At 45.2% G+C, this 15,617-nt stretch overlaps 1 protein-coding gene across 1 annotated transcript in view; it reads left to right on the top strand.

Annotated features, from left to right (window-relative positions):
* Fgf2 (fibroblast growth factor 2) overlaps positions 1 to 15,617 on the top strand; it is a 52,220-nt gene that overhangs the window by 24,708 nt on the left and 11,895 nt on the right. The gene's annotated exons all lie outside the window — the stretch shown is intronic.

Genomic DNA, 15,617 nt, shown 5'->3' on the forward strand with positions numbered 1-15,617 from the left:
TTTTTTTAGTTCCATTCATTTGCCTGCAAAACTCATAATGTCCTCATTCTTAATAGCTGAATAGTATTTCACTGTGTAAATGAACCACATTTTCTGTATCCATTCTTTGGTTGAGGGACATTTGGGTCATTTCCAGTTCTTGGCTATTACAAATAAGGCCACTATGAACATAGTGGAACATGTGTCCTTGTGGTATGATGGAGCATCTTTTGGGTATATCCCCAAGAGTGGTATAGCTAGGTCTTCAGGTAGGTCTATTTCCAATTTTCAGAGGAACTGCCAGATTGATTTCTAGAGTGGTTATACCAGTTTGCAATCCCACCAGCAATGGAGGAGTGTTTCTCTTTCTCCGAATCCTCAACAGCATCTGCTGTCACCTGAGCTTTTGATCTTAGCCATTCTGATTGATATAAGGTGGAATCTCAGGGTCACTGCATTTCTCTGATGACTAAGGACTTTGAACATTTCTTTAAGTGCTTCTTGGCCATTCAAGATTCTTCTTGTGAATTCTCTGTTTAGCTCTGTACCCCATTTTTTAATTGAGTCATTTGGTTTTTTGGAGGTTGGCTTTTTGAGTTCTTTATATATTTTGGATATGGGGTTAGTTACGATTTTTTCCCCAATATGTAAGTTATAGATTTGTCCTATTGACTGTGTCTTTTGCCTTACAAAAGCTTTTCAGTTTCATGAGGTCCCATTTATCAATTCTTGATCTTAGAGCCTGAGCCATGGGAGTTCTGTTCAGGAAATCCTCCCTCCACCCTGTGCCAATGAGTTCAGTAGTATAATTCTTTTAAAAGTATCTTAAAATTGGCACATAATTGCAGAGTAGATAGTGACATTTCAGTATATGTTAACAACATCAACATGGGCAGTGATCATCAGACCTGAAGAACATGGAAGATGAAGGGGATGAGTAACAGCTGGAAGGAAGGATAGCTTCTAGGACACCTGGGCTGGCACAAGTGATTCTAAATTATCTGGTAGACTGTTCCTAATAAAAAGGGATATTAACTACGTGAGGTCATGGACCCATCAGTCTGCACTGTCCATCCTTACATCTGTGGTGTCACCTGCCTTGCTGAACCTGATGTTTATCATTTGATCTAAGTAAGGTCTATAAATCTAAGGATTTTGTTACTGGAGTGTTTCGTATCTGTGGAATATGTTATCTGTTTATCTTCATCTGCTCATCTGCCAGTGAGCCCTGAGGTGGGTCTACAGCTTGCTATTGCGAACGGTGCTGCAGTAAACGTGAGTGGTGAGGTCGTCTCTGACGTACTGACTCTTCCTCTGGACGTAGGCCTGGTGGTGGTGGTATTGCATCATATGGGGTTGTATGTCTAGTGTTTTGAGAACTCCCATAAGTTATCCATATGGCTGAGCCAATTTCCAGTCCTTCCAGCAGTTTAAGAGAGCTTTATTTTTTCTACATCCCTAATATTTTTTTATCTTTTTGATAGAAGCCAAGGCACAAGTTTTGCAATTTCTGGTGGCCTAATCCTTGATGGGTGGTATCTCAAAAAGGATAGCATGGCATGCCTCATGGAGGCAGCTGCCTACGGCTCAGTAGCCAGGTATTGAGAAAGAGGGAGAAGGTCTAGGGGAAGAAATGAAGATCCTTATGGATGGTTGACACTTGGGCTGGCCGAAGAGTGTTGGGTTGTGCTTCTGTATTGGGAAGTCTTAAGTTTCGGGGAGCTGCTGCCTTTGGTAGAGTTAAGGGCAAAGGTGGACTATATCCCTTGGCTGCAGGTGCTGCCTTCTGTCCTGTGCTCACTTCAATCCAGGCCCTGCTTCCACTGCCATCCTTCCCACCCACGCCCTATCTTGGTTCACTAGTATATTCTTCTAGCAAAACTGTCTGTCACAGCTTGCCTCTTCAACTGTGCAGAGATTATATTGCTGTGGGTATCAGCCTAATAACTGGTGGTTTGAATGAGAATGGCTCCTGTAGGCACAAATATTTGAATGCATGGCTCCCAGTTATGGAACTATTTGGGAAGGATTGGGAGATGTGGCCTTGTTGGAGGCAGTGTGACTGGGGTGGGCCTCGAGGTTTCAAAAGCTCACCATTCTCAGCTCTCTCTGCCTTGTGATTTTGTCTTATGTCACGATCTCTCAGCAATGGCTCCAGGACCACACCTGTCTGTCTGTGCCCATGCCCCACACCATGATGGTAATGGACACATCCTCTGAAACTATAAGCTCTAAACAAATTATTTCTTCCATAAGTTGCCTTCATCATGGTTTCTCTTTACAGCCATAGTAAAGCAAGTAAGGCAATAACCTAAGTAGTGTACTTAAGGTGAAACTGTCATATACTGAATAGTTATTGGGCTTTTATTCTGAAACTACCCTTGTTGGGTAATGGACTGTGAGAGGAAGCCTGGTAAGGTTAAGCTAGGGCTTGAAGCCCCAGAGACCCAGAAAGGACAGTAAGAGCTTCATCTGCTCCTGACTCCAGGCCCCTACCTATCCTGAAGCCTCCCATAGAGGGAATTCTGGCCGTTAGTCATGTAGGGGCAGTGCCCATAAAGTCTCTCCTCACATAGAAGAGACATCTCATGCCAAGACAATAGAAAGCACCCAACCCACCCCAAAACTATATATAAGACCCAGAAGGAATAAAAGTGTGTGAGAATTACTCCATTGTCTGAGAGTATCTGTCTCAAGAGCTGTAACACTGCCTGGGAAGAGATCTGCTCTCCTGAAGTTTCACCACCAGAAGCTCCCCCCACACTGCTCACTAACCAGCTCCCCCCACAGGCTTCAGCTCGGCCCAGCAGCTGGCAGCAGCACTTGCCCTCCCTTCTTGTGCCTTTCCCCTTTGCTTGAACCCTCTTGCCAGGCCAGGCCAGCAGTCTCCACAGATAGCCTCCCTCCGGGATGCAGACCAACACTCCCTTCCAGAGTCTTGTATCTCATTGTTTCCAGTGCTATAATTACCTATTGCTGGGTAATAAATACCTCTAATCCCAGAGCCCTAAAGTTAGCATTTCATTGTTATTCATGTTCCTGGGTGGACAGGGCTGAGCTCTGCAGGGTACATCTCTGCTAGGTCAGGATTCTTACACAGCTGCACACACACACACACACACACACACACACACACACACACACACTACTCTATGCAATCTTCCTAGGGTTGACTTGCGTGTCTTTTCAGAGTGGCTAATCTAAGAACAAATGTTCAGAGAGTGAGTGAGCTACTCCACATGCCTCTGCTTTCATACCTTTGACTAAGCCTCCCAGTGTGTCAAGACCAGATTAAGTGTGGGGAGGACTGCATAGCTACAGATCCCAGCTGTTCTGGTTCAATGCAGCCACAGGGCAAGGCCGTCATGTTCTATTCAAAAGCTTCCTCTCCTGTCTGGAGGCATCTTTTTGTGGATACACTTCTGTTGGCTTCCATCACCGGCACTGGCAAATGCATAAAGGACTAAGGAGCCCAGTGCTGGTACTGAAGCAGAAACTCCAGGCTGTTTCTCACCCCTCCTGATAGGACCAGCCTGCAGACCCCTTTCCCTTCTCATTCAGCCAGGCATTTCTTCCTGTGCTGAACACTCTCTGGCACCGTCCAAATCATGTGTGTTATCTAACTCTTGAGCAGAACTGTGGCAATCCCCAATATCCAGTCTCCAAGTGCTTTCAGTTCAATGCATTTCTTTCAGAGAGCCTGAAATGTCTTTACAGTTCTAGTCACATAAAACCCACTTTTCCTGTTCCGCACCTCAGGAATCTCATTTGTCATCTTCTGCTTTATTTATAGATCTCAAAACTAGAGTCTGTCATCCACCTACCCCTGCATTCCTAGCCAGAGTGAGGAGGTGACTGAGTATCTCAGCAAAAAGCAAAGTAATGGGGAAAGGGTTTATTTGGGCTTACAGTTCAGAGGGGACACAGTCATCGTGGTGAGAAAGGCAGAACATTTGCGGTATGAGGCCTAGCAGTCAGGTCATATCTCATCTCCAGACAAAAAGCAGGACAGGAAGTAGGGCCAGACTATAAGACCTCAAAGCCTGCCTCCAGTGACACAGTTCCTCCAGTAAATGTTTTATAACCTTTCTAAATAGTGCCCCCAGCTGGAGAACCAAGTGTTCAAACATGTGATCTTATGGAACCATGACAGGAAGGAAGTTACTTGCAAACCTTGAAAAGCATCCATGTTCATAAACATGCTAGAACACAGCAGTACCATGAGGCTGGATGCAAACTCTACGGGCTGGGTGTGAGGAAGGACTCTGTCGCGGCTTTTCATGTTATTGAAAATAAAGAGGAAAATAGACAAGGAGGCCAGGAGAAAGATGGTTCTGGCATTCCCACACCACTTCCTGCTGACTGCCAGATTCCTGCCTCAGTGGGTCTGTTTCTATAGCCGTGATTGGTTCCTGCACATGCCTTGTTACGGAGCTAGGAACACAAAGTGCTTCACTGGTGCTGTGTGAAGAACATAGGTCAAACTAGAGTCAAACTCTCATAAACACAAGTGGACACACTCAGTCAAACGGGGAATTGGGTCCCTGTCTGTGAATTCCCTTTACCGTCACACTCTTGCTGGGCCCTGGGTACTTGGAACCACGGAAGCTTAGCTAGTGATGATGCAGACAGGAGTGCCTCTTTCTTATGTCTAGTATGTCTCTTCTTCTGTAGATCTCTGAGAGTTTCGGATCAGACAAGATTTTTAAATATAGGACAACACAAGACTACATAGTAGATCTATGGAAGGTAGTGAAAGTCCAGCAACCTTATCAGCCACTGGTCCTAGCCTGTGAGTGTCAGCTCTGTGTTCAACTCAGAAGCAGACAGTGAAGAGATGGAGGCTCCTTTAAAGATGTCACCAGGAAGAGTCAGCCTGCCAACTGTCAATCCTAGGCCAGTGTACCAGAGGGTGGAGCAGTGATCACAGCCTTGCCAAAGACGAGGCCATTTCTTCCTGGAGACTTTGAGGCTAAAAGAAAAAAGCAGTTTTCAGCTTTCTCCTGCATGTACCCAGTGCCTCTCATGAAAGGAAGGAGGAAAGAGGTTTTCCTTGCAAGGGCCTCAGAAATCTTGGAGCCGGACCTTGGGATCTTGGCAGGGAGCAGGGTTTTCCAGAGCGGAGCCCGTCAGTGATTGAGAGACGTGCTACAGGGCTATTTTCATGAGGCTCAAATAAAACTCTCTTGTCTCCAGGCTGCTTTGGACAGTGTTTTCCTAATGATTTCCCCAGTCACACAGAATGGCTGTTCAGTTGCTGGAACACCTTGGGCAGCTTCCCGTCTACCCTGGGCTCTGCCTGCCTTCCGCACACACCACTCTGCTGTTCTGGAACTGCCTGGATTGAGCTTTGTAGATGAATGTTGACTTTTCAATCCAGAAAGAAGTGCCAGGAACACAAACAGCCCAACTAACTGGCACTCACCCGAGGGGAAGCCTGGGGCCAGCCAAGCTGCTTGCATTATCTCCGAGGGGCCCTTACCTAACAACTAAGAAAAGACTCCGGCTCTGTGCAAGTTTCCAAGAGCATTTCAAAAGGGAAGAAAGAACTGCCAGGAACAGGCTGGAATTGGGAGGTGTTCCTCTCTTGGGTACATTGGAAACCCAAGCTTGGAGCTTACGTTTCTGGCTAATTTCTTTTGGCCACTTATGACTTTAAGACATTCTAGCTTGGCTAGCTTTTGATGAAGGGCTCTCATGTTGGTGACCACAAGCTGAATGCTAATAACAGATATGTGTGTGTGTGTGTATCTATGTGTACATATGTGTGTTTATGTGTGTATATGTGTATATGCTTGTATGTGTGTATTTGCCTACATGTGTATATGTGAGTGTGTGTACTTATGTATATATGTATGTATGTGAATGTATATATGTATGTCTTCTGCGTGTCTGTGTGTGTATGTATGTCTTCTGTGTGTTTACAGTGTTAGAGTCCCCTCTGTGTATTTCTACTTTTAAGTCTTAACCACAATGCTGCTTTGCTGTTAAATGTTTCCTGTGTAGCCTTATTTTATATTAGTTAATTAAGAGCCATTTCTTTTAAAGAGAGGGTTCGGGTTTACATTAGGAGGGAACTAGAGACTTCCCACCATCACCCCCTCAACCCACAGCCCCTCCATCATTAGTGTCTCACACTACACTTGTACGGTTGTCACCATAAACCCATATCTGCTCATCACTGACACCAAGATTGTCCTTCATGGTAGCGAAGGCTCTGTGCATTTCAGTGTGATAGCATCTCTGTCACTATGTCACATGCACACTTCTCAATGGGAATCCTGAGCTCCACACATTCACTCCCGCCCCCTCCAGCCACGCCCCTCTATCTGCCCATCCTGAAGGCTTCCTCATGACTTTCCATGGTTGGCCACTCATTCCCTGTTAGTGCTGAGTTATATTTCTACAGCCTGGGTTACCACAGTTTGTTCTGTGGTTAATAGAAAGATACTGTGCTTGCATCCAAGTTGTAGCAATCTTGAATGAAGTTGCAGTGAGCATCCCAAAGTCTGCAACTTCTGTGGAGGTGCTACCCACTTTTCATACAAGTATTCTTGTGTCCTTGAATGTTGAGATGACCAAAGGGGTTGATGAGGACCTTTCAAGAGTTGATTGATATCATATTAGAAATACCAACCATTGTTTTTAGTGACTGTGTTCCTTAGCTTCTGGCAGCTGCCAACCTTGACTGATGTTCTGACTTCATGTTGTTTATGTCCCTTGTTAGGACTACCGGCTTGCTCAGGGCCTCCTGTTGCTGGTCTCCTCAGACAAGGGAGCCTATATCTACCCATAGCTTTCTAAGGCCGCTTCCAGAAGACACTGCCTTTTGGGTAGCACAAATATGCCTTTTGCAGGGAATGTGAAGAATGTGGAGGGATCAAAGGTATGGAGCCACCAGAGAAGTTTGTTATTAATAAGAATTTTTTAATGTTCTGTTGTCTGAGGCACAGGAAGTCTTCTTGTTAACCCTTAACACACACACACTCATGTGCATTACACCACACACAAAGACACACACACACACACACACACACACACACATACACACACATACACACGCCCCTGATACCAATATGGCAACAGCAGATGGGGGAAGAGAGGCATCTTAGCTGTATCTTCCCTCTGCCTTGCCTTTGTTTTGCCTCAGGTGAAATCAGAGACTTCAGAACAGAGATGAAGGAAACTAAAAATCCATAGTTAGTCTCTGAATAATTGGGAGCTTAATAAAGAAAATAAGCCTTCAAGGGGGTAAAACAAACCCACAATGACTCCTATTCATTTTGTACATTTTCCTACGATGGTAAGAAAAATATCATTAAAATTCATTTCTTCAATTAAATCTTCTCATCAGAGTTTTGTGTGGTTTTGTGCTTTTAGGATACAATACATGTTTAACTTTAAGAAACTACATTCTGATCACTCACTCTCCAGGAGCAGAGCCCGTCTATCTAAACGGAGCCTGGCTGAGATCTTCGGATAGCAACAGCTATAGAACAACGAAATCCAGAGGCAACGAAAGGGAAGCTTTTGGTCTGTATGTGGCCATGACTCTGGGTTCTTAGTTACTTCAATTCTCATTCCTCATGGAAACCGAAGCCAGTAGTAAATAATGGTGAGGGGAAGCTCCCTCACACGACACAGCTTCTGGAGATCTAGATGCACAGGGTAAAAATGTTAATTCTCAAACTGTAAGTAAAGATTTTGAGCAGTTGGCTGGTTTTAATGTAAAAACATTAAATTTTAAACTTTGGGAGAGGTAGATTTTGTTTCCCTTTATCCAGATCCCGCCCCCCCCCATGTTAAGTTCTTACAAATGTACAGTCTTGTATCCCAGACACAGAGTTGATATCAACCCAATGAAGACGTAGAATACCCCTGTCTTATTTTCCTGTTGCTGTGATAAAATAACACTCTGACAAAAGTAACTTAAAAGAGAAAGGGTTTGCTTTGACTCACAGTTCCAGGGGGCCACAGTCCATGGCAGGGAACGCATGGCAGAAGACAGGAAATGAATGGTGGCAGGACCAGAGGCTGGCTGTTCGCATTGCAGTCAACACTCAAGAAGTAGAGGGCGGGCAGGAAGCAGGGACAAACTATAAAGTCTCTAGTCCTCCAGCAGGACCCAACTTCCTAAAGGATCCACAACCTTCTCAGTAGCTGGAGACCAAGCGTTTAAAAAAACACGGGCCCATGGAGACATTGCCTGCAAACCGCAGTTTGAATGTGCCTGGCAGCCACAGTCTGTTTTCCATTACTGTGATTCCTGGGCCACCTATTTTTAGAAACACGTTAGGGATATTTCTCCATTGAAAACATACAGGACTAATGACTTTTATAGGGGAAGCCAGGTGTTTATTTATAGCTTCGTGTACTCGGCACTGCCTTGGTTTGTCCTGCCAGAAGGCAGTGTGGGGTCCTGAAGTCTAGATTTTTGAGGCATCAATTTTACAGCTATTCCTCCCATAAAATGCCCCTGCCAGAGACTGACAGCACTTTCTCACTTGAATTGTATGACTCACAAAGCAGGCCAGAGAGAGTCCATGGTGGCTGCGTTTGGGGCACCTGTGTCTCTGAAGTAGTCAGCAAGGAAGGGGAGGAGGTCGCTGGTGAGCTGGCTTGGTGATTGAGAGCACTTGCTGTTCTCACAGAGGACCTGAATTCTAGCTCCAGCACCCACATGGAGGCTCACAGTGTCCTGTAACTCCAGCTCCAGGGGATCTGGTGCCCTCTTCTGGCATCTGTGGGCACCCACATGCACATGTGCACCCCCTCCCATGTATACACATAATTAAAAAAATACAGAAAAGACAGACAAGGGAAATATTTGCCTTCATTAGCTTGTGACTGTTCACCGAGCAGGGCCAGCACTCTCTCTGTTCATCTCTGCACTGTCTCCACCTTGACTCTGGGTTGTATCGAGAACTTCAGAACACCACAGTCTGATTTAGATGATGCCACTGGAGATGTAAGAGCCTTTGCATGTACAGACAAGGCACTGTGTTAGTCGGGGAATGCCACCATAGGGACTGATTTTAAGCAGCCTAAACTCCTACGTTACCCACTTTACTGGTTTGGGGAATTGTTCATTTGTTGTGAAACCTTAGATTTGCTCAGGGACAAGAGACTGTGAACTGTAAACTATGTCTGGAACATCTTTTTGAAAGTTTCATTTCTGGCCACACACGGTGGTACATGCCTTTAATCTCAGCACTCAGTGAGTCTGGGGCCAGCCTGGTCTACATAATGAGTTCCAGGCTAGCCAGGGCTACCCAGTAAGACCCTTGGTCCTCTCTCATGCCTCACACCAGGAGAAAGAGTGTCATCTCTCCTGTCCTTAATCGTATTGTAGTAAGCCTAATTCCCCACATCATAAGACAGTCACAGCCTCACTGTTGCCAAGTGTACTATCACAGAAGCAATGCAGACTCCGCACAACTCCTCAGTCTCAGTGCAGCCTCTGGAATAGCAAGTGTTTTCTCTGTGCAGGTGACGGGGTAAAGGCTACTGTGAAGTAAAGCTGCAGTAAATCCAGCCTGGCTGTGAGATCCAGCCTCTCCTTAAAAGCAAGCATCACCATTTCAGCAAACGTGTGTCTGACATCCTTCCGTGTGATTTTCTGACTGCTGCTGCAGCCGAGTGTTGCTCTCCGTAGGTCTCTTGCAGGGATTGTTTCTCTCCACAGTTTCAAAGGCCTTGCCGAGGTCTAGCCAGTCACCTGGCTTCAGAGCTGTGTTGGTGAAGGTCTTGGCCTGGCTTCAGAGCTGTGTTGGTGAGGGTCTCTGAGGCCTGGCTTCAGAGCTGTGTTGGTGAGGGTCTCGGAGGCCTTGAGAGATCTTGGCTTTAGTGGGTCCTTATAGCTCCTCACTCTCTGCTTCTGAACTCTCAATAGCATCTTTCAAATGCTATTGGAAAGAAGTGATTCTGACCAACAGTTTTCTCTGTGCAAATTCCAGACACACTTGGCCATGACCATTTTTAATTTTTAAAGGAGTTACATTTATTTAGGTAGCAGACATAAGCCACACTGTGCACATGGAGGCCAGACACAGGACAACTTTTGAGAGTCGATTCTCTCCTTCCACCATGTGGGTCCTAGCCTTGAATTCAGAGGGTCCTCGGCCTTAGTGGCAGGCAGCCTTGTCCTCTGAGTCATCCCATTTTCCTAACCAGTGGTCTGAGATGTGTGTGCAGAGTGGCTGTTACTCGCTGTTACGTTAGGCAGCTTTGCTAACTTCCAGGGTAGTTCTGAACTTCATCTGGAAAGGCTTTACTTTGGAGTAATTTTAGATTATGGAGAGTCAGGTGGTGTCACAGTTGCTCTGTACCCTTCGCTCATCCTTTCCCAAGACTGACTGCTCATGGAGCGATTACCTTTTTCAAAACTAAAAGACTGGGATATAGCACAGTGAGCTAAGCCACAGCCTTACATGCATCTCACCACTTTCTCCACTGGTTCCATCTTTTCTGTTCTAGGATCCAGGCCGGGCTGCCATGTTGTATTGAGCCTCTTGATTTTAAACATTCAAAATGATTCCATCAGCAAATAATCAGTGTTCTCTTAGTTTCTGAATCTGCATGCATGGACTTAGTATGTATATGTATGGTGTCTGTGTATGTGGTATGTGAGTGTATGTGTGGTGTGTATGTATAGTATGTGTATATGGTATACTTGTGATATGTGTGTATATGGTGTATTGTATGTGTGTTAAATTGTGTTCTTGCCCCAGATGGACTGAATATCTTCTCTCTCACAGGTTCAGCTTGCGGTTTCTTCCACACACACTAAAGCACTGTGGAGTCTGCTCTTTCCTTTTGATCAGTGTCTGCTCTGTCTTCTCCAGGGAGGCATCATTCTCTCAGGCTCCGCATCTGCGTTGGGTACAGCCTCTGCTCCCCAGGAAGCCACTGTTAAACATCTCCCCTTCACTTACAGCATGTCTTGTTTGAGATGCACATTTCTGGAACTGATCATCCTCTGGAAATTGACTATTTGGATTTTCTATAGGTGCTGTTAGTGTCCATTGGGAAGTTAGTTCTTAGCCTTTCCCAGCTTCCCAAGACAGAAATCTCTCTCTCTCTCTCTCTCTCTCTCTCTCTCTCTCTATCTCTATCTCTATCTCTATCTCTATCTCTATCTCTCCCCTTCTCTCCCTCTCTCCCTCTCTCCCTCTCTCCCCTTCCTCTCTTTTCTCTCTCCCTTCTCTCCCCTTTCTCTCTCCCCTCCCCCTCCCTCTCTCTCCCCTGCCTCCCATTTTCCTTCCATGTCTCCACCTTTTCCTGTTTCCACTCTTGGAAATTATGTCCCCAAGTCTTTCCTATGTGTTAACTACTCTCCAGACTTTGCTTCTTTAGATCTTTCTCTCTCTCTCTCTCTCTCTCTCTCTCTCTCTCTCTCTCTCTCTCTCATCTTATGTCATACCACCATGATCCTCAATACAGAATCCAGAGCATCGATAGTCACCAGCACACACCTGCTTATGCAGCATGCCTGACTGTTATGCCCATTGGAGGCCCGGGCTTTCCTGCTTCACCCTTTCTTCTATAGGTGTTATATAAGACCTTGTTGTCTCTTTTCTTGATCAACTGCTAATTCCCTCTCCTTTCAGCTTTCTCTGTTCCCAGGAAACTTCTGATCTCTCAGGCCAGGATAGGAACGTCTTCTGATGTGTGATGTGCATGTCTCTTATTTACAGCATGGTTCAAATATAAAACTCATGGGCTCCAGGAAAGGTGACTGGATCTTGAAAGGCTGTAGCTTCACCAATGAATGAATCTGTGGCTGAGTGGACTGTCAGGTGACAGGTGATGGGGCCCAGTTACAGGAGGCTGGTCCCATTTATCTTCTCACTTGCCTTTTCTTGCTCCTCTCAGCTTTCCACTGACAGAAGGTGAGTGGCTCCACTCCACCTATACCCACAACAGGTCCATAGCAACGGAATCAACTGTGCTGGTCAGTTTTTGTCAAACTTAATATAAACTGGAGTAACCTGAGGAGAGGGAATTTCAGTGAGGACTTGCTTTCATTGGATTAGCCTGTGGGCAAGTCTGTAGAGCATTTTTTATAAATGATTGACATGGAGGTGATACCACATCTGGGAAGGCTGAGCCAGTCATGGAGAGCAAGCTAAATAGGGAACGTTTCTCTACAGTGCCTGCTTCAGTTCTTGTGTCAGGCTCCTGTGTGGCTTCCCTAAAGGACAGACCTTAAGATGTAAGCTGAAGTAAACCTTTCCTTCTCGAATGTCTAGTGTCACTGTGCTATTGCTGTGAAGAGACACCATGACCATGGCAACGTTCACAAAAGGAAGTATTTAACTGGGGCTTGCTTACAACTTCAGAAGTTTTGTCCATTATCGTCACAGTGGGAAGCATGGTAGGTAGCACGCAGGCAGACATGGTGCTGTAGTAGGGCTTCAGCTGAGCATTTGACTGACATTGAGGGCAATGGGCCTGGCTTGAGCTTCTGAAACCTCAAAGCCCCAAGTGGCACACCTACTCCAACAAGGCCACACCTCCTAATAGTGCCACTCCCTGGTGACCAAGCGTTCAATTCTGTGAGCCCACTGCGACCATTCCCATTTACACCACCACACCTAAGTTGTTTTTGGTCAGTGTTTTATGACAGCAACAGAAAATCACACTGGGACATCAACTGACTCAGTCCTCTGACTCCATGAGCCAATTTACAATATAATATTTTCTGCTGCAAGTTGTTTTTCTCATCTTTTTGGAGACAGTCTCTCGATGGCTTGGATCTCACCAAGTGAAGTAGACTGGCCAGCCAGGAAGCTGCTTGTCTCTAGTTCCCAGTGGGGTCACAAGGAAACTGCACCATGCCCAGCTTTACATGTGGGTTCTGGAGATGGAACTCGGGTTCTTGTGTTAGATGAAGTTCTTTTACCGACAACACATCTTCAGCCTCCAATGTCACTGAATATGTTGATTTGAGAGGAAAAAAAACCCTTCCTGGGTAAAATCCATGTGTTTGGACTGTGCAAGTCCAGTGAGCACATCAGCAAGGATGGCATACCATGCTGGTGGGATTGGTATTTTTACACATCCCGTGGAATGATTGTGGTGCTAATAGGTATGAAGACATATTATGTGATGTCTACCTGATCTAAAGGTTCAAGCTTATTGTTAATGCCATATTTTTGATTCAGTTAATTCTCTGTGTCAGTTTGTTGTTGTTGTTGTTTCAAATACTTTAGACTGCCATTCAGTACCTGTGTAAGATGCCTGACCTCTTGCCTCGGTCGGGGCTGTCGTGTGTTACAGTTGTTATACCGACTTGTGTGGAGATCATTTCACATTTTCCATATCTATTTTCACTTTCAACTTGCCTGCATCTTTCCACCCACACTCTAACGGCAAAGTAAGGGGAATCAGCAAAGACTTCAATGGTCTCAATCTCCCAATTCAAAGACATAGACTAGCAGATTTGATTAGTAAACAGGGTCCACACCTCACCATCAAGAACAAGGACAGATACCACTTTATTGTGAAAGGACTGAACATGATTATGCACCAGCTTTTGTGAAGGTATCATCAGTGCATGCAATTAGTATATTTCTGTTTGAGTTCGGCTCACCTATGAAGCGTCTTTAAAGGACATCTGTGCCTTTGTGATATATTCAACTCTGGCTACTTTTTAAGCTTGTACAGTTAGTGTCCACTGCTTACTGGGTAATGCCTGATAGCATTCAGGCACAGGTCACCTGAGAGGTCTGTGAAGGAATCTGAGCCCTGAATGATGACATTTACCCAGAGGCCAACACATTGTCCACACACTGATGCCACAGTCAGTGTCGGGAATGGAGGTCAATAGGAGAGAGTGAGCTGGAGCTGAGGGCAGCTGGTGACAGGCTGTGCGTCCCTGCCCATGGCCTTGCACATAGAGAGGCCTGGACCTTCACAGGTCACTGATTCTGGAGTCCTCGGATCTGGCCTAGTGACTGGCACATAATCATTAATAGAATCTAGCTCCTTTGCTTTTCCCAGTGATATTGTGAGATTTTCTACTTGCATTTATAGGGGTCCTATGTTTTGATTGCATTCTCTTAATTCCCTATTGTATTTTCAATCCAGTAGAAGAGTTTGGCCCAGGTAACTGGGACCCTAACTGAGGCCAATGCCCTCTGGAGTCAGTGGTGATTTGCACAGAGAGAGCAGGAAATGACATGCCCATTCATTTTTTTAAGTATGAAATTATCAAATCTAATATAGAGTAGAATCATGAGATCCCATGTTTTTAATAGATTTGAAACACACCATTTTATGCATATAATGATTTCCTGATAGGAAAAACAGTGTGGTATAATCACTGCAACACTGTCCTACCTAGCAGTTTTAAGAATTATTTCAGAGTCTTTCAGAACCTGCTCAGGGCTGTCTCCCCAGCTAGTTGTAAACAGTGGGGAGGTTACTTTACCTTACCACCACACTCCATTGGTTTCTCCAATTCTGAACTGTCGTCAGGGATTTTATTCCTCTGAGTAGTTTCCAGGTGGAGGGACCCCTGGGCTATTTGTACTAGAGGACTGATGACTTCCCTTTCTCTGGGACCAAACACATTTGATGAACACTCTGTACCCAACCCTGTTATAATGACTTACATCATAGGTTTTACTGGGCAAAGTTGTGAGGGAGTTTGGCAGTAAGGTTTGGTAGTATTCTCTGTTTGAAGTGGCCCTTGCGAGCTTGCATGTTTGGCTATCTTGTCCCCAGCTGGGTGCTGTCTGGGGACTTCCCTGGACCAGGTTAATAGGGCTGGGTCACTAGCAGTGATGGCCTGTCCCTACTTCTGGTCCGGTTTCTACTTGCTGACTTACCACCATGGAAGGTGTGCTGTCCCACTGACCCACTCCCACTGAACTGCCAAGCGTGTCCTCCCCGCTACAAGGGACTGGACGCCCTGAAACCTTGAATGAAAATAAAGCTTTCTTTCATTAAGTTGCTTCTGTCTAGTATTTTGTCATGCTTGAAGTTTTGTTAAGAATTCACAAAATTCACTTGACCTCGGGACTTGTTTTTAGATAACATTTGTTATCCAGAATACATTTTGGGGGAGGCTGTTCTAGTAGGAAAATGTTGTCTCCAAATAGCAAAATAGAAATGTTTAACTTATGTTGGAATTAGATAAGAAATTTATAAAACTAAGAACAGCCAAACAGAAAGTCCCTCTAATACACTGGGAAAAGGAAAGACGGGGTAGAAGTAAGATGTGAGGAAGTCAGGGAGGCAGCTTGCCGGGCAGCACTCGGTTAGCAGGGAGACAATTCCCGAGGCAGCACTGGGTTAGATGCCCTTTATTTGTGAAAAATGGCTAAACAAGACTTCAAAAACACCCCCAGTTAAGCAGTTGCACTGCACCGACATCTTACAGATGTCCTCATTTCCATGTAGTCTTAAAATATGTTTATTTTATTTAAAAAAACACATTTTGTAGTAAATAACTCACAATAGAAGGCAGCACACAGCTGGTTTAAGGAAGCCATTCAAATGCTTTCCCAGTCACAAACTGAGCATGTGAGTAGAATGGCCATTCAGAACCGACTGGACTTTGCTTAGAGTCGTACCCATTCATCACCAGCTGTATTTCTGTTCACATGTCCAGCACAGGGAAAGGCTAGGAC

Source organism: Grammomys surdaster, unplaced genomic scaffold (genome assembly GCF_004785775.1).
Source record: "Grammomys surdaster isolate TR1022 unplaced genomic scaffold, NIH_TR_1.0 62, whole genome shotgun sequence".
NCBI classification, from domain to species: domain Eukaryota; kingdom Metazoa; phylum Chordata; class Mammalia; order Rodentia; family Muridae; genus Grammomys; species Grammomys surdaster.